At 45.0% G+C, this 13,618-nt stretch overlaps 1 long non-coding RNA gene across 2 annotated transcripts; it reads right to left on the bottom strand.

The window, feature by feature from the left end:
• Positions 1–3,721: 3,721 nt before the first annotated feature.
• LOC118085289 (uncharacterized) lies at positions 3,722–11,205 on the bottom strand. Of its 2 annotated transcripts, none has more exons than XR_015949732.1 (4): positions 11,039–11,205; positions 10,382–10,590; positions 9,757–9,857; positions 3,722–5,295 (listed from the first exon to the last, which is right to left on the bottom strand). It is a non-coding gene; the product is annotated as an uncharacterized LOC118085289 (long non-coding RNA). The 2 variants fall into 2 exon arrangements; XR_015949733.1 differs by lacking the exon at positions 3,722–5,295 and adding an exon at positions 6,935–8,629.
• Between the last annotated feature and the right edge of the window lie 2,413 nt (positions 11,206–13,618).

Raw genomic sequence — 13,618 nt, 5'->3', positions numbered from 1 at the left:
AAACATCGAGTTTTTCTTTTGCTTCCAGAAACTTGTTTGAGAAAGGAAGAGGCAATGAAGGGCACGAGCAATTACGCTTAAGGAAGGAAGGAAAAAAAGAGCCAACAAGGATATATTGTAAATGACACTATTTTGTTTCTCATTAACTGCTCTGAAACTGCTATTTCAGATAACAAGGAGGCGTAATGGCCAGAAGCACCAGTGCCTTGTTTTGCTTCCTGTCTCCATATTTAACCGTTAAAATAATTTAGGGCTGAGCTAAAGAAGTTTTCCAGAAAAGGATGTTCAGCTTGCCACATCAGTTTGCATTTAGAAAAAACCATCATGAATATTCATCAACATTTCGGCGTGATTTTCTCCTAATAGAAACATAGTTGCGTGCAATTTTGTCTAACGTGCAGGTATTTTGCAAAGCAATCTTGCTTAATGCAATGCGTCTTGGTATATTATTTCCCCTAATACAGTATAGGCATTTTGATGTACACTTTACCCTAATACATGCATTTTTCTACATAACACTTGACTGCAGAACTGCATTGTGACCTCCAGAGTAGTTTGTCTTTCAAAGGACATCTCTGCTACAGTTCTCCAATTGTTTGGGAAAATAAAAATTAGGTAAGTTCGCTTTCATATAGGACTAAATCAAATCCCATACCCCCCCCCCCCAAAACCTACCTGCCAGCATGTTCAGGGGTAATTCATGGTGATCTTTCTGGGAAATTGCCCTTTCTGTGTTCCAGAGCCTTGATTTTCAGACTTTTCTGTAAGCCCTAAAAGCCCTAAACGGCCTCGGTCCAGTATACCTGAAGGAGCATCTCCACCTCCATCGCTCTGCCCAGACACTGAGGTCCAGTGCCGAGGGCCTTCTGGCGGTTCCCTCGCTGAGAAAAGCAAAGCTACAGGGAACCAGGCAGAGGGCCTTCTCGGTGGTGGCACCCGCCCTGTGGAACGCCCTCCCACCAGATGTCAAAAAGGAAAACAACTACCAGACTTTTAGAGGACTTTTAGAGTTTAGGGAAGCTTTTAATCTTTAAGAAATTAGTGTATTCTAATATTTCTGTTGGAAGCCGCCCAGAGTGGCTGGGGAAACCCAGCCAGATGGGCAGGGTATAAATAAGTTGTTGTTGTTGTTGTTGTTGTTGTTAGCATAAACATCCAAGGGATTTCAAGATGCATTTTTGTAAAATTAATGGTATTTGCAATGTAGGTAAATGTATGATACGTCTGGAACTTGTGGGCCTCTGTTTACACGTGCTTCCCCTCCTCAAAGTAGCCTCAGAAGCAACGAGCCAAGCACTTCATTGGCAGCCCAGAAACTCCAACCATCTTCTCTGCAGCTCACCAAATCCTCACTGTGAGAAAAAGGAAGCCCATAAAACATCAGGGGGGAAAGTTCTGGCTCCGTCTGCTTCCCACTGTGCTAGTTTTTACTTGCCGGCAATTATGTTACATGGAGAGCTTTCAAAAGTAGGGTTCCCCCACCCCCTCGCCGGAATGGTACTAATCCATTCTACCAAGTTTCCCTCTTGTTTGAGTTCAGATTGTAACCTTGGGGGGGGGGGAGGCCTTGTCTTCATGCACTCTGCAAAGCACCATGAGCATGGATAGTGTAATAATGCTAGAATCATTGGATCGCAGAGTTGGAAGGCACCCTCAGGCTCCAAGCCCCTGCAATGCAGGAATCTCAGCTGAAGCATCCATGGCAGATGGATAAGCAGACGAATCCAATAAGATGATGCCATTCTTGGCTCCATGGGGAGGAAGGGCGGGTATAGGAATTCAACAAACAGCAACAATGGTAGTGATAATTGATCCCATGTAACAGGGTGGCGGGTGGTGCTGTGGTCTAAACCACAGAGCCTAGGGCTTGCCGATCAGAAGGTCGGCGGTTCAAATCCCCACGACGGGGTGAGCTCCCGTTGCTCGGTCCCAGCTCCTGCCAACATAGCAGTTCGAAAGCACGTCAAAGTGCAAGTACATAAATAGGTACCGCTCTGGCGGGAAGGTAAACGGCGTTTCTGTTTAGGGAAGCTTTTAATCTTTAAGAAATTAGTGTATTTTAATATTTCTGTTGGAAGCCGCCCAGAGTGGGTGGGGTATAAATAATTTATTATTATTATTATTATTATTATTATTATTATTATTATTATTATGTGTGCTGCTCTGGTTTGCCAGAGCCGGCGTATAGCTTCCAGGTCATGTGGCCAGCATGACAAAGCTGCTACTGGCGAACCAGAGCAGCACACGGAAACACCATTTACCCTCCCGCTGTAGCGGTACCTATTTATCTACTTGTAGTTTGACGTGCTTTTGAACTGCTAGGTTGGCAGGAGCAGGGACCGAGCAACGGGAGCTCACCCCGTCACAGGGATTCGAACCATCGACCTTCTGATCAGCAAGCCCTAGGCTCAGTGGTTTAACCACAGCGCCACCTGGGTCCCAATGGTCAGGGGTACCTTTACCTTTATCTAACAGTCTTAGGCTGTTCAATGCAACCCACTTTAAAGATGGTGCTTTCTGAAAGTTCTGGTCCATATCGTTCCACTTACAGGCAATTTGTGTTTGGAACCTGAATGAGTTATACGACAAGTTTGGAATCCTCTTGCAGAAATAGGTCGTTTGACTTCTGTGTTTCAAAGAGGATTTGTTTTATATGACATAGTAATGGTAATCCTGCATGTTTGAGGGCCAAGCTTGATGTCATGTTTTCTTTCCTTCCAGAGATTGCTTTTGCAGTGATTCAAGTATATCTATCACACACACACACACACACACACACACACACACACACCAGTTTTGCAAGGGGGAAAACCATGAACAGAACCTGCCAGGGACTTTGAATGTGTTGAATGGGATTTACTCTCTCGTAAATGTGCTTAGGACTGCAGTCTCTTTGTCTAATTTCTGTGAAATCATATATGTCCAAGGAATGATTCCAAAAAATAAAATGGCTTACAATCTGGAAGTGCTGGGGATACTTTCGAGGAGGAATCCTGCTTCTCATGGGAATTATTTGGGTGCAACACTGCCAGAGGTTGGAGAAGACATGTTGCAAAGCGGCACCAATATATCCAAATATTTATTTATACAGGGGAAAGGGAAAGGACCACTGGACAGTGAAGTCCAGTCAAAGGTGACTATGGGGTGCGGCGCTCATCTCGCTTTTCAGGCCAAGGGAGCCGGCGTTTGTCCACAGACAGCTTTTCCTGGTCATATGGCCAGCATGACTAAACCGTTACTGGCGCACGGAGGACAGTGACAAGTGCCAGAGCGCACAGAAACGCCACTTACCTTCCCGCCACAGTGATACCTATTTATCTACTTGCACTGGTATGCTTTCAAACTGCTAGGTGGGAAGAAGCTGGGACAGAGCAACGGGAGCTCACCCCGTCGTGGGGATTTGAACCTCTGACCTTCCGATCGGCAAGCCCAAGAGGCTCAGTGGTTTAGACCACAGCGCCACCTATTTATTTATATATTGCAGGGCTGGGGAACCTGTCGCCCTCTGAATATGGCTGGACTCCCACCAGCCCCAGCCATTCAGGATTGTTGGGAGCTGTAGTCTATCAACATCTGGAGGCCCTCATATATGTGTAGAAATACCACAGAACTCTACTTCCAGGCTGGGGTGTTGTGAGTTTCAGGGAGTTCATGATGCTTGCCTCACAGAAGACTTGAGAATATAATAATAATAATAATAATAATAATAATAATAATAATAATAATAATAATAATATATTTATACCCCACCCTCCCCAGTCAAAACCGGGCTCAGGGTGGCTAACACCAATAAAATTACAGTAAGACATAAAAGAAAAGAAAACAATTAATTAAAATACAGATTAAAATACAATATTAATATTTAGAATAATGCAGCCTCATTTTAAGTAGTCCATAAATCAAAACCATGAGGGAGGAAAACACAGGGGTCAGACTGAATCCAACCCAAAGGCCAGGCGGAACAGCTCTGTCTTGCAGGCCCTGCAGAAAGATGACAAATCCCACAGGGCCCTGGTCTCCTGTGAAAGAGCGTTCCACCAAGCCGGGGCCAATACTGAAAAGGCCCTGGCACTAGTAGCTCGGGATCTCCAGAGTATTGTTGTTTGTGGACCTTAAGGTCCTCCGTGGGGCATACCAGGAGAGGCGGTCCCGTAGGTACAAGGGTCCCAAGCCGCATAGGGCTTATTTCCTCCCTGGCTCAGAATAAGAGTAGGTGAATCTGTCTACTTGCGATCTGTGTTGCTTTCCCTGTTTTGCTTTTCACCCATAGCTCTGTTCCATTCCTGCATTAATGACTACCAGCTTTGGATGCTGACTCCTGCCTCATCTCTGTCTAGGAAGACAAGCGCAGGGCGACACAGACAACCGATAGCTTCACCTGCACCTATGGAAGGAGTCTCTGGTGGCTGCAGTGTAAGAACCGTCCCAACTTCCAGCTGCGAGTGCTTGCGACATGTGAGAGGCTTTGTATAGCTTCGCACCTGCACGATGTTCCTGTAATAATAGCTGTGAGAAATGGACAGTGTGAGAGCGCTCAGCACAGCACATGGCTGCGCTGCTGACTGCACAGCAATCGTGGGGACATAGGAAGGTGCCTGATGCCAACTCAGTCCATCTAGCTCACTATTGTCTACACGGACTGGCAGCCAGTCTCCAGGGTTATGGGCAGGAGCCTTTCCCAGCTCTACCTGGAGATGCTGGTGATTGGACCTGATATCTTCTGCATGCTCTATGACTGAGAATCATAGAATTGTAGAGTTGGAAGGGACCCCCAAGAGTCATCTAGTCCAACCCCCTGCAATGCAGGAACAGGGATGGGGAATCCTCCAAGCCCCCTGGACTGCAATGATCACCTCAGTATTGGTGGTTGCTGAGAGTCCTGTGAGCTGTGCTTTGCAGCCCCGGACAATCAGCCTTGCCAAGGGCTTTACAAGTGCTGTCGATCAGCCGATCAAAGGTAGCTGCAAACCCCTCTTTGCCCCAGCTGCAACTAAACTCGTCCCATACGTGATGTCAGGTGAAGAGCAGGTGGGTGTTGCTTGGCCCCAAATGCCTGGTGGGTCAAATGGGGAGGCCTGGTGGACCTCATTAGGCCTGCGAACCAGACGTTCCCGGCCCCTGCTTTAGAATTCGAATTCAGAGCGGAGCTTCTGTAAATGGCAAGCGCCGCCAAGACATCAGGGTTGCCTCCTTATGCACAGGGATCAGGTGAACCATTGCACTGCCTTGGGGTGGAAACTGACAGATGGATGACGTTCGCCGCATGTGGCGTATGATGTTTCTCCCTTCCTGCTTCTGGGGGGCACAAAACAAAATGATTAAAAGCAATCTGGAGATATTAGCTGCATAACAAGAGACGAATCTGGTGTCTCGTGTCCCCGGCTCTGATTTATGCCAGCTAGGTGTGCATTATATTCCCTGCCTCATCAGCTCTGCCAGACTCTCAACCAATAAATCTCACAAGGTGTTGCAACTTGTAATATTTCGAGCCACGTGCCTTTATATAGACAACTCAACTGTGGATGGCATTGCTCCACCAGCGGGAGCCTTGGCCACGCGCCTCGCCCCGGAGGTCGAAAGAATGTTGTTTGCACAAACTTCTGTCTTCTTTTACTTACATCCTTTGCATGTATATTAATTCCCCACCCACTCCTCTTTTCCCCTTACCTCACCGCTACCGTAGATTCTTAATTGTTTTTAAGAGGTGCACTTTGTACGCTTGTAAAAAAAAAAAGGAGCTGAATCTATCAAAGGGACAAGACGGGAGATATCCGCAGAGCTTAAACAACAATCAAGCGAGCTGTTTTTTTTTTTATCATCTTTCGCTTGTAACATACATCTGATCCAATTATTGCCACAGAGGTGTTGGCAGAGTGCATCCTCGCTATGCAGAAAATATTGAAGCAGCAGCAATGGAGAGAGAGGGAGGGAGAAAGAAAGAGAGAGAGGAGAGAGACCATATGCCATTATGTAGCAACTGTGCTTTGAAGCAACCTCTCGCTGAAACATCACAAGATCAATACTGCAGAGAGTTCCACTCTCCTGTATTATTACGGGGAAGCTTCCTGCTGGCGGCTGGCGGCCCACTTCCCATTTAATTGCGCTCGCATTTAAAATTCTGCTGCACCTGCAACGTCTGCCGTTGTTTGCAAGCCGGTTATGAACAATGAAAACTTTCCCCAAAAATGTCAGGCGAGAGGCAACGGCCATAAATCATCCACCGATAGCATCACGTGAACCTGGCTCCCAAGGCAAATGGCCCTGAAGATGGAGAGGGCCGAGTTTATCAGACAGGCAGCATCTTCCGCTGGCGCCGGCACAGAGAACCACAAGCAGAAGACAAGACATGGGCACCTTTCCTTCCTGCCGTTTCCCAATGCTAGGGCCGAAAAGCTTTCCCTGCCTTTATGGATCCTTTACCGTTTTGCTCTGTTTTCGTTTTCCTTCCTCTTCATTTTTAGTGTAAATTAAAAATATTCTATACCACTTTTCATTTCTTTTTTCTTGAGAATCAGAAAGTGGTGTGAAGCACAATGCAAAAATACAACATACCAAACCAATCATTAAAAAGTTGTGGGAATGTTCAGGGAGGCAGGAGAGGATATATTGTTTGGTGATATGCTTCCTAACTTGGGTTAGGAAGTTCTGTATCTTAGCAGAGTTTAAACCAGGCATCCCCAAATTGCGGCCCTCCAGATGTTTTGGGACTACAACTCCCATGATCCCTGACCACTGGCCCTGTTAGCTAGGGATCATGAGAGTTGTAGTTACAAAACATCTGGAGGGCCGCAGTTTGGGGATGCCTGGTTTAAACATTCCCCTTTAATCGCACAGCGGTTAACTTGTTGCAGGCTCATCTGAGCCTCTCAATATCAGATTCCTGATAAGATCCCTTCTTGTCCCTCTTGAAAAGAATAGACACGGCAGTCTTATTAAAGTCAATGTAAAAGTAGTTTACTTACAATCATTCAGTTCACAGTTAGATCCCCAAAAGGCAGACTTAGGTTACAAAAGTACATATCTACATGAACTATCCCATAAGGGAGTTAGTCCCAAGTGACTGCGACTGAGCAGTCACTTCTCCTAATACATAGGAAAACAAAAATGGAGAAGAAAAAGAAGCAGAAGGAGATGTGCTCCTCTACCCAGAATAGGCCACACCCACTTCAAGTCACATGCAGTGGAAGTCTGTCCCAGCTGAGGAGGAAACAGGAAGTTTTCTCCCAAGTGATACAAAACATTCCCCATCATGTCCACTGTAGGAATGTTGTACTTGACTGCTATAAGTTTCACATCCCACAAAAGTAAATGCAAAACAAACAGATTAAAAGCCAGACTAATAATTAGTTTGATAGGGTGGTACATATGGTTCAATTTGCACCAATTTGTTTGTTTGTTTGTTTGTTTGTTAGATTTATATACCACCTTTTCCTCCAAGCAGCTCTCAAGGGTACATGGTTCTCCCCTCCTCATTTTATCCTCACAACAACCCTGTGAGCTGAAGGTTAAGGGAGGATTTGAACCCCAGCCTGCCAGGTCATAGTCCAACAAACCAACCATTACACCACACTGGCTGCAAAAGAGAGAGTGCTTCTGAGCTCGTGCTTTTTTAAAAAAAAGCAACACAAGAAATCTCTCTTGATTTCCCATGATCCTCCATGCTGAGACATTACAAATCAAAAATAAAGGATTTCCACGCATAGCTGGCTTCCGTTCTCGATTCCCCTTCAAGCTGCCAGTGCCGGTATATGAGTTAAATGACCCTGGAGCCAGACAGGCTGCGGAGATCTGTTATTCTTAACTGCCATTTGCAACGGCTCCGAAAGCTCTTTTTTCCTTCCCAAAAAAGGGAAGCGTGCAAGAGCACAGAGGGATTCCAACTGTTTCAAGTGGCCGTTCGCCACCGCTGCTGCTGCTGCTGCTGCGCCTCTCGTTGCTCTCATTATTTGCAAAGGAGATTGACAGCTCTGGCAATAACAATAACCTTTAGCTTTGCATTTACGACAAGACACTAATGATCTTCGCCAAGGGTTTAAAGGAGAGCCCACTGCAGCTGGGAGAGGTCATCCTTCATTATTGGCTCTCATTTTATCCGTTATGCATTTATTTTAGTCGAGACGGCTGTGGCGGGCATGTCAAATTGAACATGGGCATAGAAGAACAGGGAAGATTTCTGCATCGGCCTACAGAGAGAACTTTGGCCCTGTGGCAAACTCTTTTTGAGTTCCCTTCTCTGCTCCATTCTACAATTCTGGGGTGAGGAACATTGGACTACAACTCCAGGATGGTCAATGGTCAGGGATGATGGGAGTTTAATGTCAACATTTGGAGAGTCACAAGTCTTTCTTTCTCTTTCTTTCTTTCTTTCTTTCTTTCTTTCTTTCTTTCTTTCTTTCTTTCTTTCTTTCTTATATACAGTGGTACCTCTGGCTGCAGGCAGGATCCATTCCAGAGGTCTGGCCAGATCCTGAGGTTTTCACAACCAGAGGAGCACTTCTGCGCATGCGTGCGTGGCAAAACCCGGTAAAATACTTCTGGGTTTCCCAAAGTTTACGTAACCAGAGGATTACGTAAGCGGAGAGGTACTGCTGTACTGTAAGTATCTTTGCCAGAAACCACTGAAGAAGACCTTCAATCAAAATGCATTTGTGTTAGTTTTCATTTTAGGGTTTTTGTCATTTCATTTAACGAACACCAGAAGAGCCTGCTGGATCAGGCCAGCAGCCCATCTGGTGTCCAGCATCCTGTTCTCACAGTGGCTCAACCAGATGCCAGAGGGAAACTCAGAAGCAGGATCTGAGAGCATCCTGTGGCTTCCAGCAACTGGTACTCAGACGCACTACTGACTCCAACTGAGGAAGCAGAGTATAGCCCTCATGGCTAGGATTTTGTGTGATTTGGACATCCACATCTCAACTTGTCTGCATTCATCTTACAGCTATGAGTCATAATGTAAGAAAAACATCAACACAAAATGAAATCCGAAAGCCATTCTTACAGAATTGCAGGTGCTGGCAAGAACTGTCATGAGATAAGTAGGTACCTTAAAAACAGTGCTTTTTTCATTTTTAAAAAATAGGAGTACTCTCATTTTGACTCAAGAAAATCACAATTTTCTAGTTCAAATTGGGGGAAATAAATACAGCAAATGGACCAAAGTACAAAGAACATGCATAACCTCATATTACACAGCTGACAGCTCACAGTAACTTCCACATTGGCGTGAGGTTGTGTGCACTAACATATTCCCGATTCCTCTGTTTGCTGTTGGTGTCCGTCGCCAGGTGTCATCCTTTCAAAAACCATACACTGAAGGCTTAAACAAACACAGAGGGCCTACCAATTTTATAAACGTTAAGTTGGCTACAGTGTTTAAATCCATTCCACACTGCTTCACACATTAAATGATCACTTCCAACTGGGACTCAGGAAACACTGGGAAAGGAAATGAAGCCACCATTGGAGGTGGTAACAACGAAACTGACCAATCACCATGCTAGATTCCAACTCCTGCTTCACACATTAAACATTCACTTCTGTCTGAGACTTAGGAAACACCGTGATAAGAAATGAGGCCGCCATCGGGAGTAGCAACGGAACCAACGATTCACCGTGCTAGAGAAGAAACTATTTTTATTCTTATTTTTTTTTTAGTTTCTTCTCCTGTTAGATTCACAAAATGTTTAGGGCTGTGTGTACCCCTGTGTCCCCCCAGAAAAAAAGAACTGTTTAAAACAACCTATCAAATGTGCTCACCTGGATTGCGACTGTTGCCTTCCTGTTTGGAAAATGCGGCTTTTTCTGCCAGCCATGTTGAACATCTATGTCATTTCTCCCCATTGTACTTCCTCCTGTTCCTTTAAAAAAAAGAAGAAGAAGAAGCTTTGGTATAAATTCCTCGGCCTCCCCTTTCATTCTGTTGAAGAATTCTGAGAGGTATTCTAATATTAATAAAAGCCAAGCACAGGCAAAGTCGCCCAGGCGAGATTATTCACACAGAACAATGTGTCAGTAATGTGGGTGTACACGGACTGTAAATTCAGCCTGCGACATGCAGGAAAATAGATTGCGGTGTCAACTTAATCAATGGTTCATCCCAATACTTCTCCAGCAGTTGGCCCTTATTACAATCACAGGACTGGCCTACCACGGTGGGGAAAAAATCAATCAGCTGCATTTTCTAAGCCCTGAGAATAACAGCAGAAACGTAATAAGAAATACCAATAGCAAATAACCCTATTACTCCACCAAATAGCAGAGGTGAAGTATGTTTTCCACACAGCAAAATGCCCAGAAATCCTTTCAGGACATTATTGCAGATGTTTCAGGCAGACGAAAAGAGTGCAGCGGTTGTATGGCCAACATCATTAAACACTCGTACCTGTGAATCTGATATTTGTTATCGTCAAAACGAGTGGGGCCTGCAACAAGACATTGCAGCGTGGAATGCACTGTCTTTCAGAGCTCTGGCCAGCCGGGTCCTTTTTCATGCTACTGCATTCCATTCGTCCTCCGTTAGCTTTTTCGTTCTCTACCCACGACAGTCAGTCATCATCCTTTCAACAGCCAGTTCAAGAGCATTTCAGGGTTCTGAAGGGGGGAGAAAGCCACAAACAAATAAATGTAACAACAGCCACTATTCCGCCAGCAGCAGACTTCCTATTTTGGCTCCTTCTGCCTCTGAGGCTGCCGTTCTGTGCCTCTGTATTTGGGATCAAGTCCTGCTGGTTTCAGTGGAGCTGACTTCTAAGTAAACACACAGGCGAGGATGGGCAAGCCTGTTGTCTCTCATTCCACAATATGTATTTCACCCTCTAATAGCTCTGCAGGCTGTTTAGCTTGATTGTTTCTCCTGCTGCCAGCAATGCCACATTCCATCTATTAACCGCATTCTGTGCAAGGAATTCCACTTAAACTCTGCGAAGCTCTTGCGCCATGTCTGAAGTGCACAGCCCTGCTGTTCCCGTATCTGACGTGAGCTAATAATAACCCAGGTAGCGTTTATCTTTTCTGCTCCCCTTATGAAAATTTTGTTTACCTTAACGAGGTCCCTCCGTTCAGCTCTCAATTTTCAAAGGCTTTGCTGTTGAGATTCCTTTGCTCCTCTCTCCATCCTTTCTGAAGAACCAAAGTCTCTCTCTCTCTCTCTCTCTCTCTCTCTCTCTCTCTCTCTCTCTCTCTCTCTCTCTCTCTGTGTGTGTGTGTGTGTGTGTGTGTATGTGTTCTTCTTTTTTTAATCCTACTGGTTGCCTTCTGTTCTGTGCTTTCCATTTTTAGCACGCCATTTGTCAAGCGGAACCATGCACAGGATTTCAAGCTTGGCCTCTGTGCATCCCCTCGCTTCGGCAGAGCAGGGCAGCGCCTTCCAAATCGCACGCAAGACGCCGCTTTCTGGTGTTAGACGATGGAGAATATGTATCTGTGCTGAACGATCTGAGAGGTTTATCTGCCGGTCCTTTGCCAGATGGCCTTATGACAATCCACACGCTGTTCCTTTCTCTCGAGGATCTTTGAAATCAGAAGTCATAGAATCATAGAATCATAGAATCATAGAGTTGGAAGAGACCACAAGGGCCATCCAGTCCAACCCCCTGCCGAGCAGGAAACGCCATCAAAGCATTCCTGACATATGCCTGTCAAGCCTCTGCGTAAAGACCTCCAAAGAAGGAGACTCCACCGCACTCCTTGACAGCAAATTCCACTGCCGAACAGCTCTTACTGTCAGGAAGTTCTTCCTAATGTTTAGGTGGAATCTTCTTTCTTGAAGTTTGAATCCATTGCTCCGTGTCCGCTTCTCTGGTCAATCACTTTGCCAATCACTTGGTCAATCAGAGCTTTGAGGGTGGGTTAAAAACCTAAGAAGAGTCCTGCTGGATTAGACCAAAGGCCTATCCATTAACAACAACAACAACAACAACAACAACAACAACAACAACAACAACAACAACAACAATTTTATTATTTATATGCCACCCATCTGACTGGGTTGCCCCAGCAGCCACTCTGCGCAACTCCCAACAAAATATTAAAAATGCAATAAAACATCAGCCATTAAAAACTTCCCTGAACAGGGCTGCGTTCAGGTATCTTCTAAAAACCAGTTAGCTGTTTAGCTGATTGACATCTGGTGGGAGGGGGTTCCACAGGGTGGGCACTGCTACTATGGCCAACCAGCTACCTATGGGAATGTGAGGAGTAACAAGTAACCGAAGGGGTTAACTGTGTACTGTGTAGCACCTGACCACTGAGGAAGATCATGTTACAGAATGTACCAGAAGTGTTTCTGTGTGTATCAGTTGGTTTCGTTTTTGCCTGGGAGACGGTCGCAAGATGTCTGCGCTCTCACCAGGTTGTTTGTTATTTTCTCTTTAAAATAAACTCCAGTAGTTATTAGAACACCTTGGACTCTGTGTGTTCTTAAGAGGCTTTTTATCCAACGGCTATACAAGTTTCCGCTGTGTGTGAGAAGAAGAAGAACTCTGCTGTGTGTTTTACTGCCAGCCCGGGTCTACGGAGCAGAGGCGCTAGAGAAAGCGTGCCGGGCGGTAACCAGTGGCTCCTAATTGAGTCATAAACAACTCAAAGGAGTCCTATACCCGTCACAGGGAAACCAAAAGGCCTTTGAAACTGTTGTTAATTATCATTATCGAAGCAAGCCAAACCCAACACACACACACACACACCTGACAAGTAAGAATAACTATTCATGAATCTGGCAAAGTGGGTTCTAGTTCCTGAAGGCTAATGCCACAATCTGTTCGTTTTTATTTTTTAAGGTGCCACCAAACTTGTTTTCATAGAATCACAGAACTGTCATCTACTGCCACTGCTAAAGATTCCATTTTATGAGTTTGTGTCTGGCTGCTCTGAAGAAACCTATGTTGAACACCTTCTTGCTGACAAAGACCCCGATGTCACCAGGGCTGTCAAGAAATTCTGTTTTATGGCAATGAGGACAAGACAGGCCATGGTGACAGCGACGGTCAGTGAATGAATACTGATTTTAGACTCTACTACTTTAGCTGATAAATAAGTATATATGAAATTATTGATTTTTTCTATCGCTTCTGTCCCTTGGTGCTGATGTAGGTCTTTTTTTTCAGCTGGAACTTGCCAGAACTCAGTTCTGGCATCTCTCAAGTGGGCGCCATTGCCATTATAAGAGAACAAGGGAGGTGTTCATTGTGAGTTCCAACGCTTCTTTTTCTAGAAAAATAACACGTTTAAATATTTGGTTCTAATGTTGCCTTTAACTTTCTGCAAACCTATACCCACTTACCTGCTAGTAAAATCTCATTGCACTCAGGTGGGCTTATTTTCTAGTAGACATGTATACTTGGTATACATCTCTATTCAACACGTAAGCCAGAAGGTGAGGCTTCAATGCTGATATCCCCTCTGGCTAGCAGGAGGAGAATAAATTATACAAAGTAAACAAACATGGAATTGAATTTATTTTACATGATTTATTCATCTGCTGTTGGCTCCAAGTTTGGGTTTGTTTGTTTATTTGTTTGTTTGTTTGTTTGTTTGTTTTAGTAATAAATCTCTGCCCATTAAAAAAAGGATTGTGACATTCTGGGGCACAATGTTTTGGAAAATAACCAGGGGGTGATTA

The sequence above is a fragment of the Zootoca vivipara genome, chromosome 4 (genome assembly GCF_965207765.1).
Source record: "Zootoca vivipara chromosome 4, rZooViv2.hap1.1, whole genome shotgun sequence".
NCBI classification, from domain to species: Eukaryota; Metazoa; Chordata; class Lepidosauria; order Squamata; family Lacertidae; genus Zootoca; species Zootoca vivipara.
This window is presented reverse-complemented; position numbering and strand designations above follow the sequence as displayed.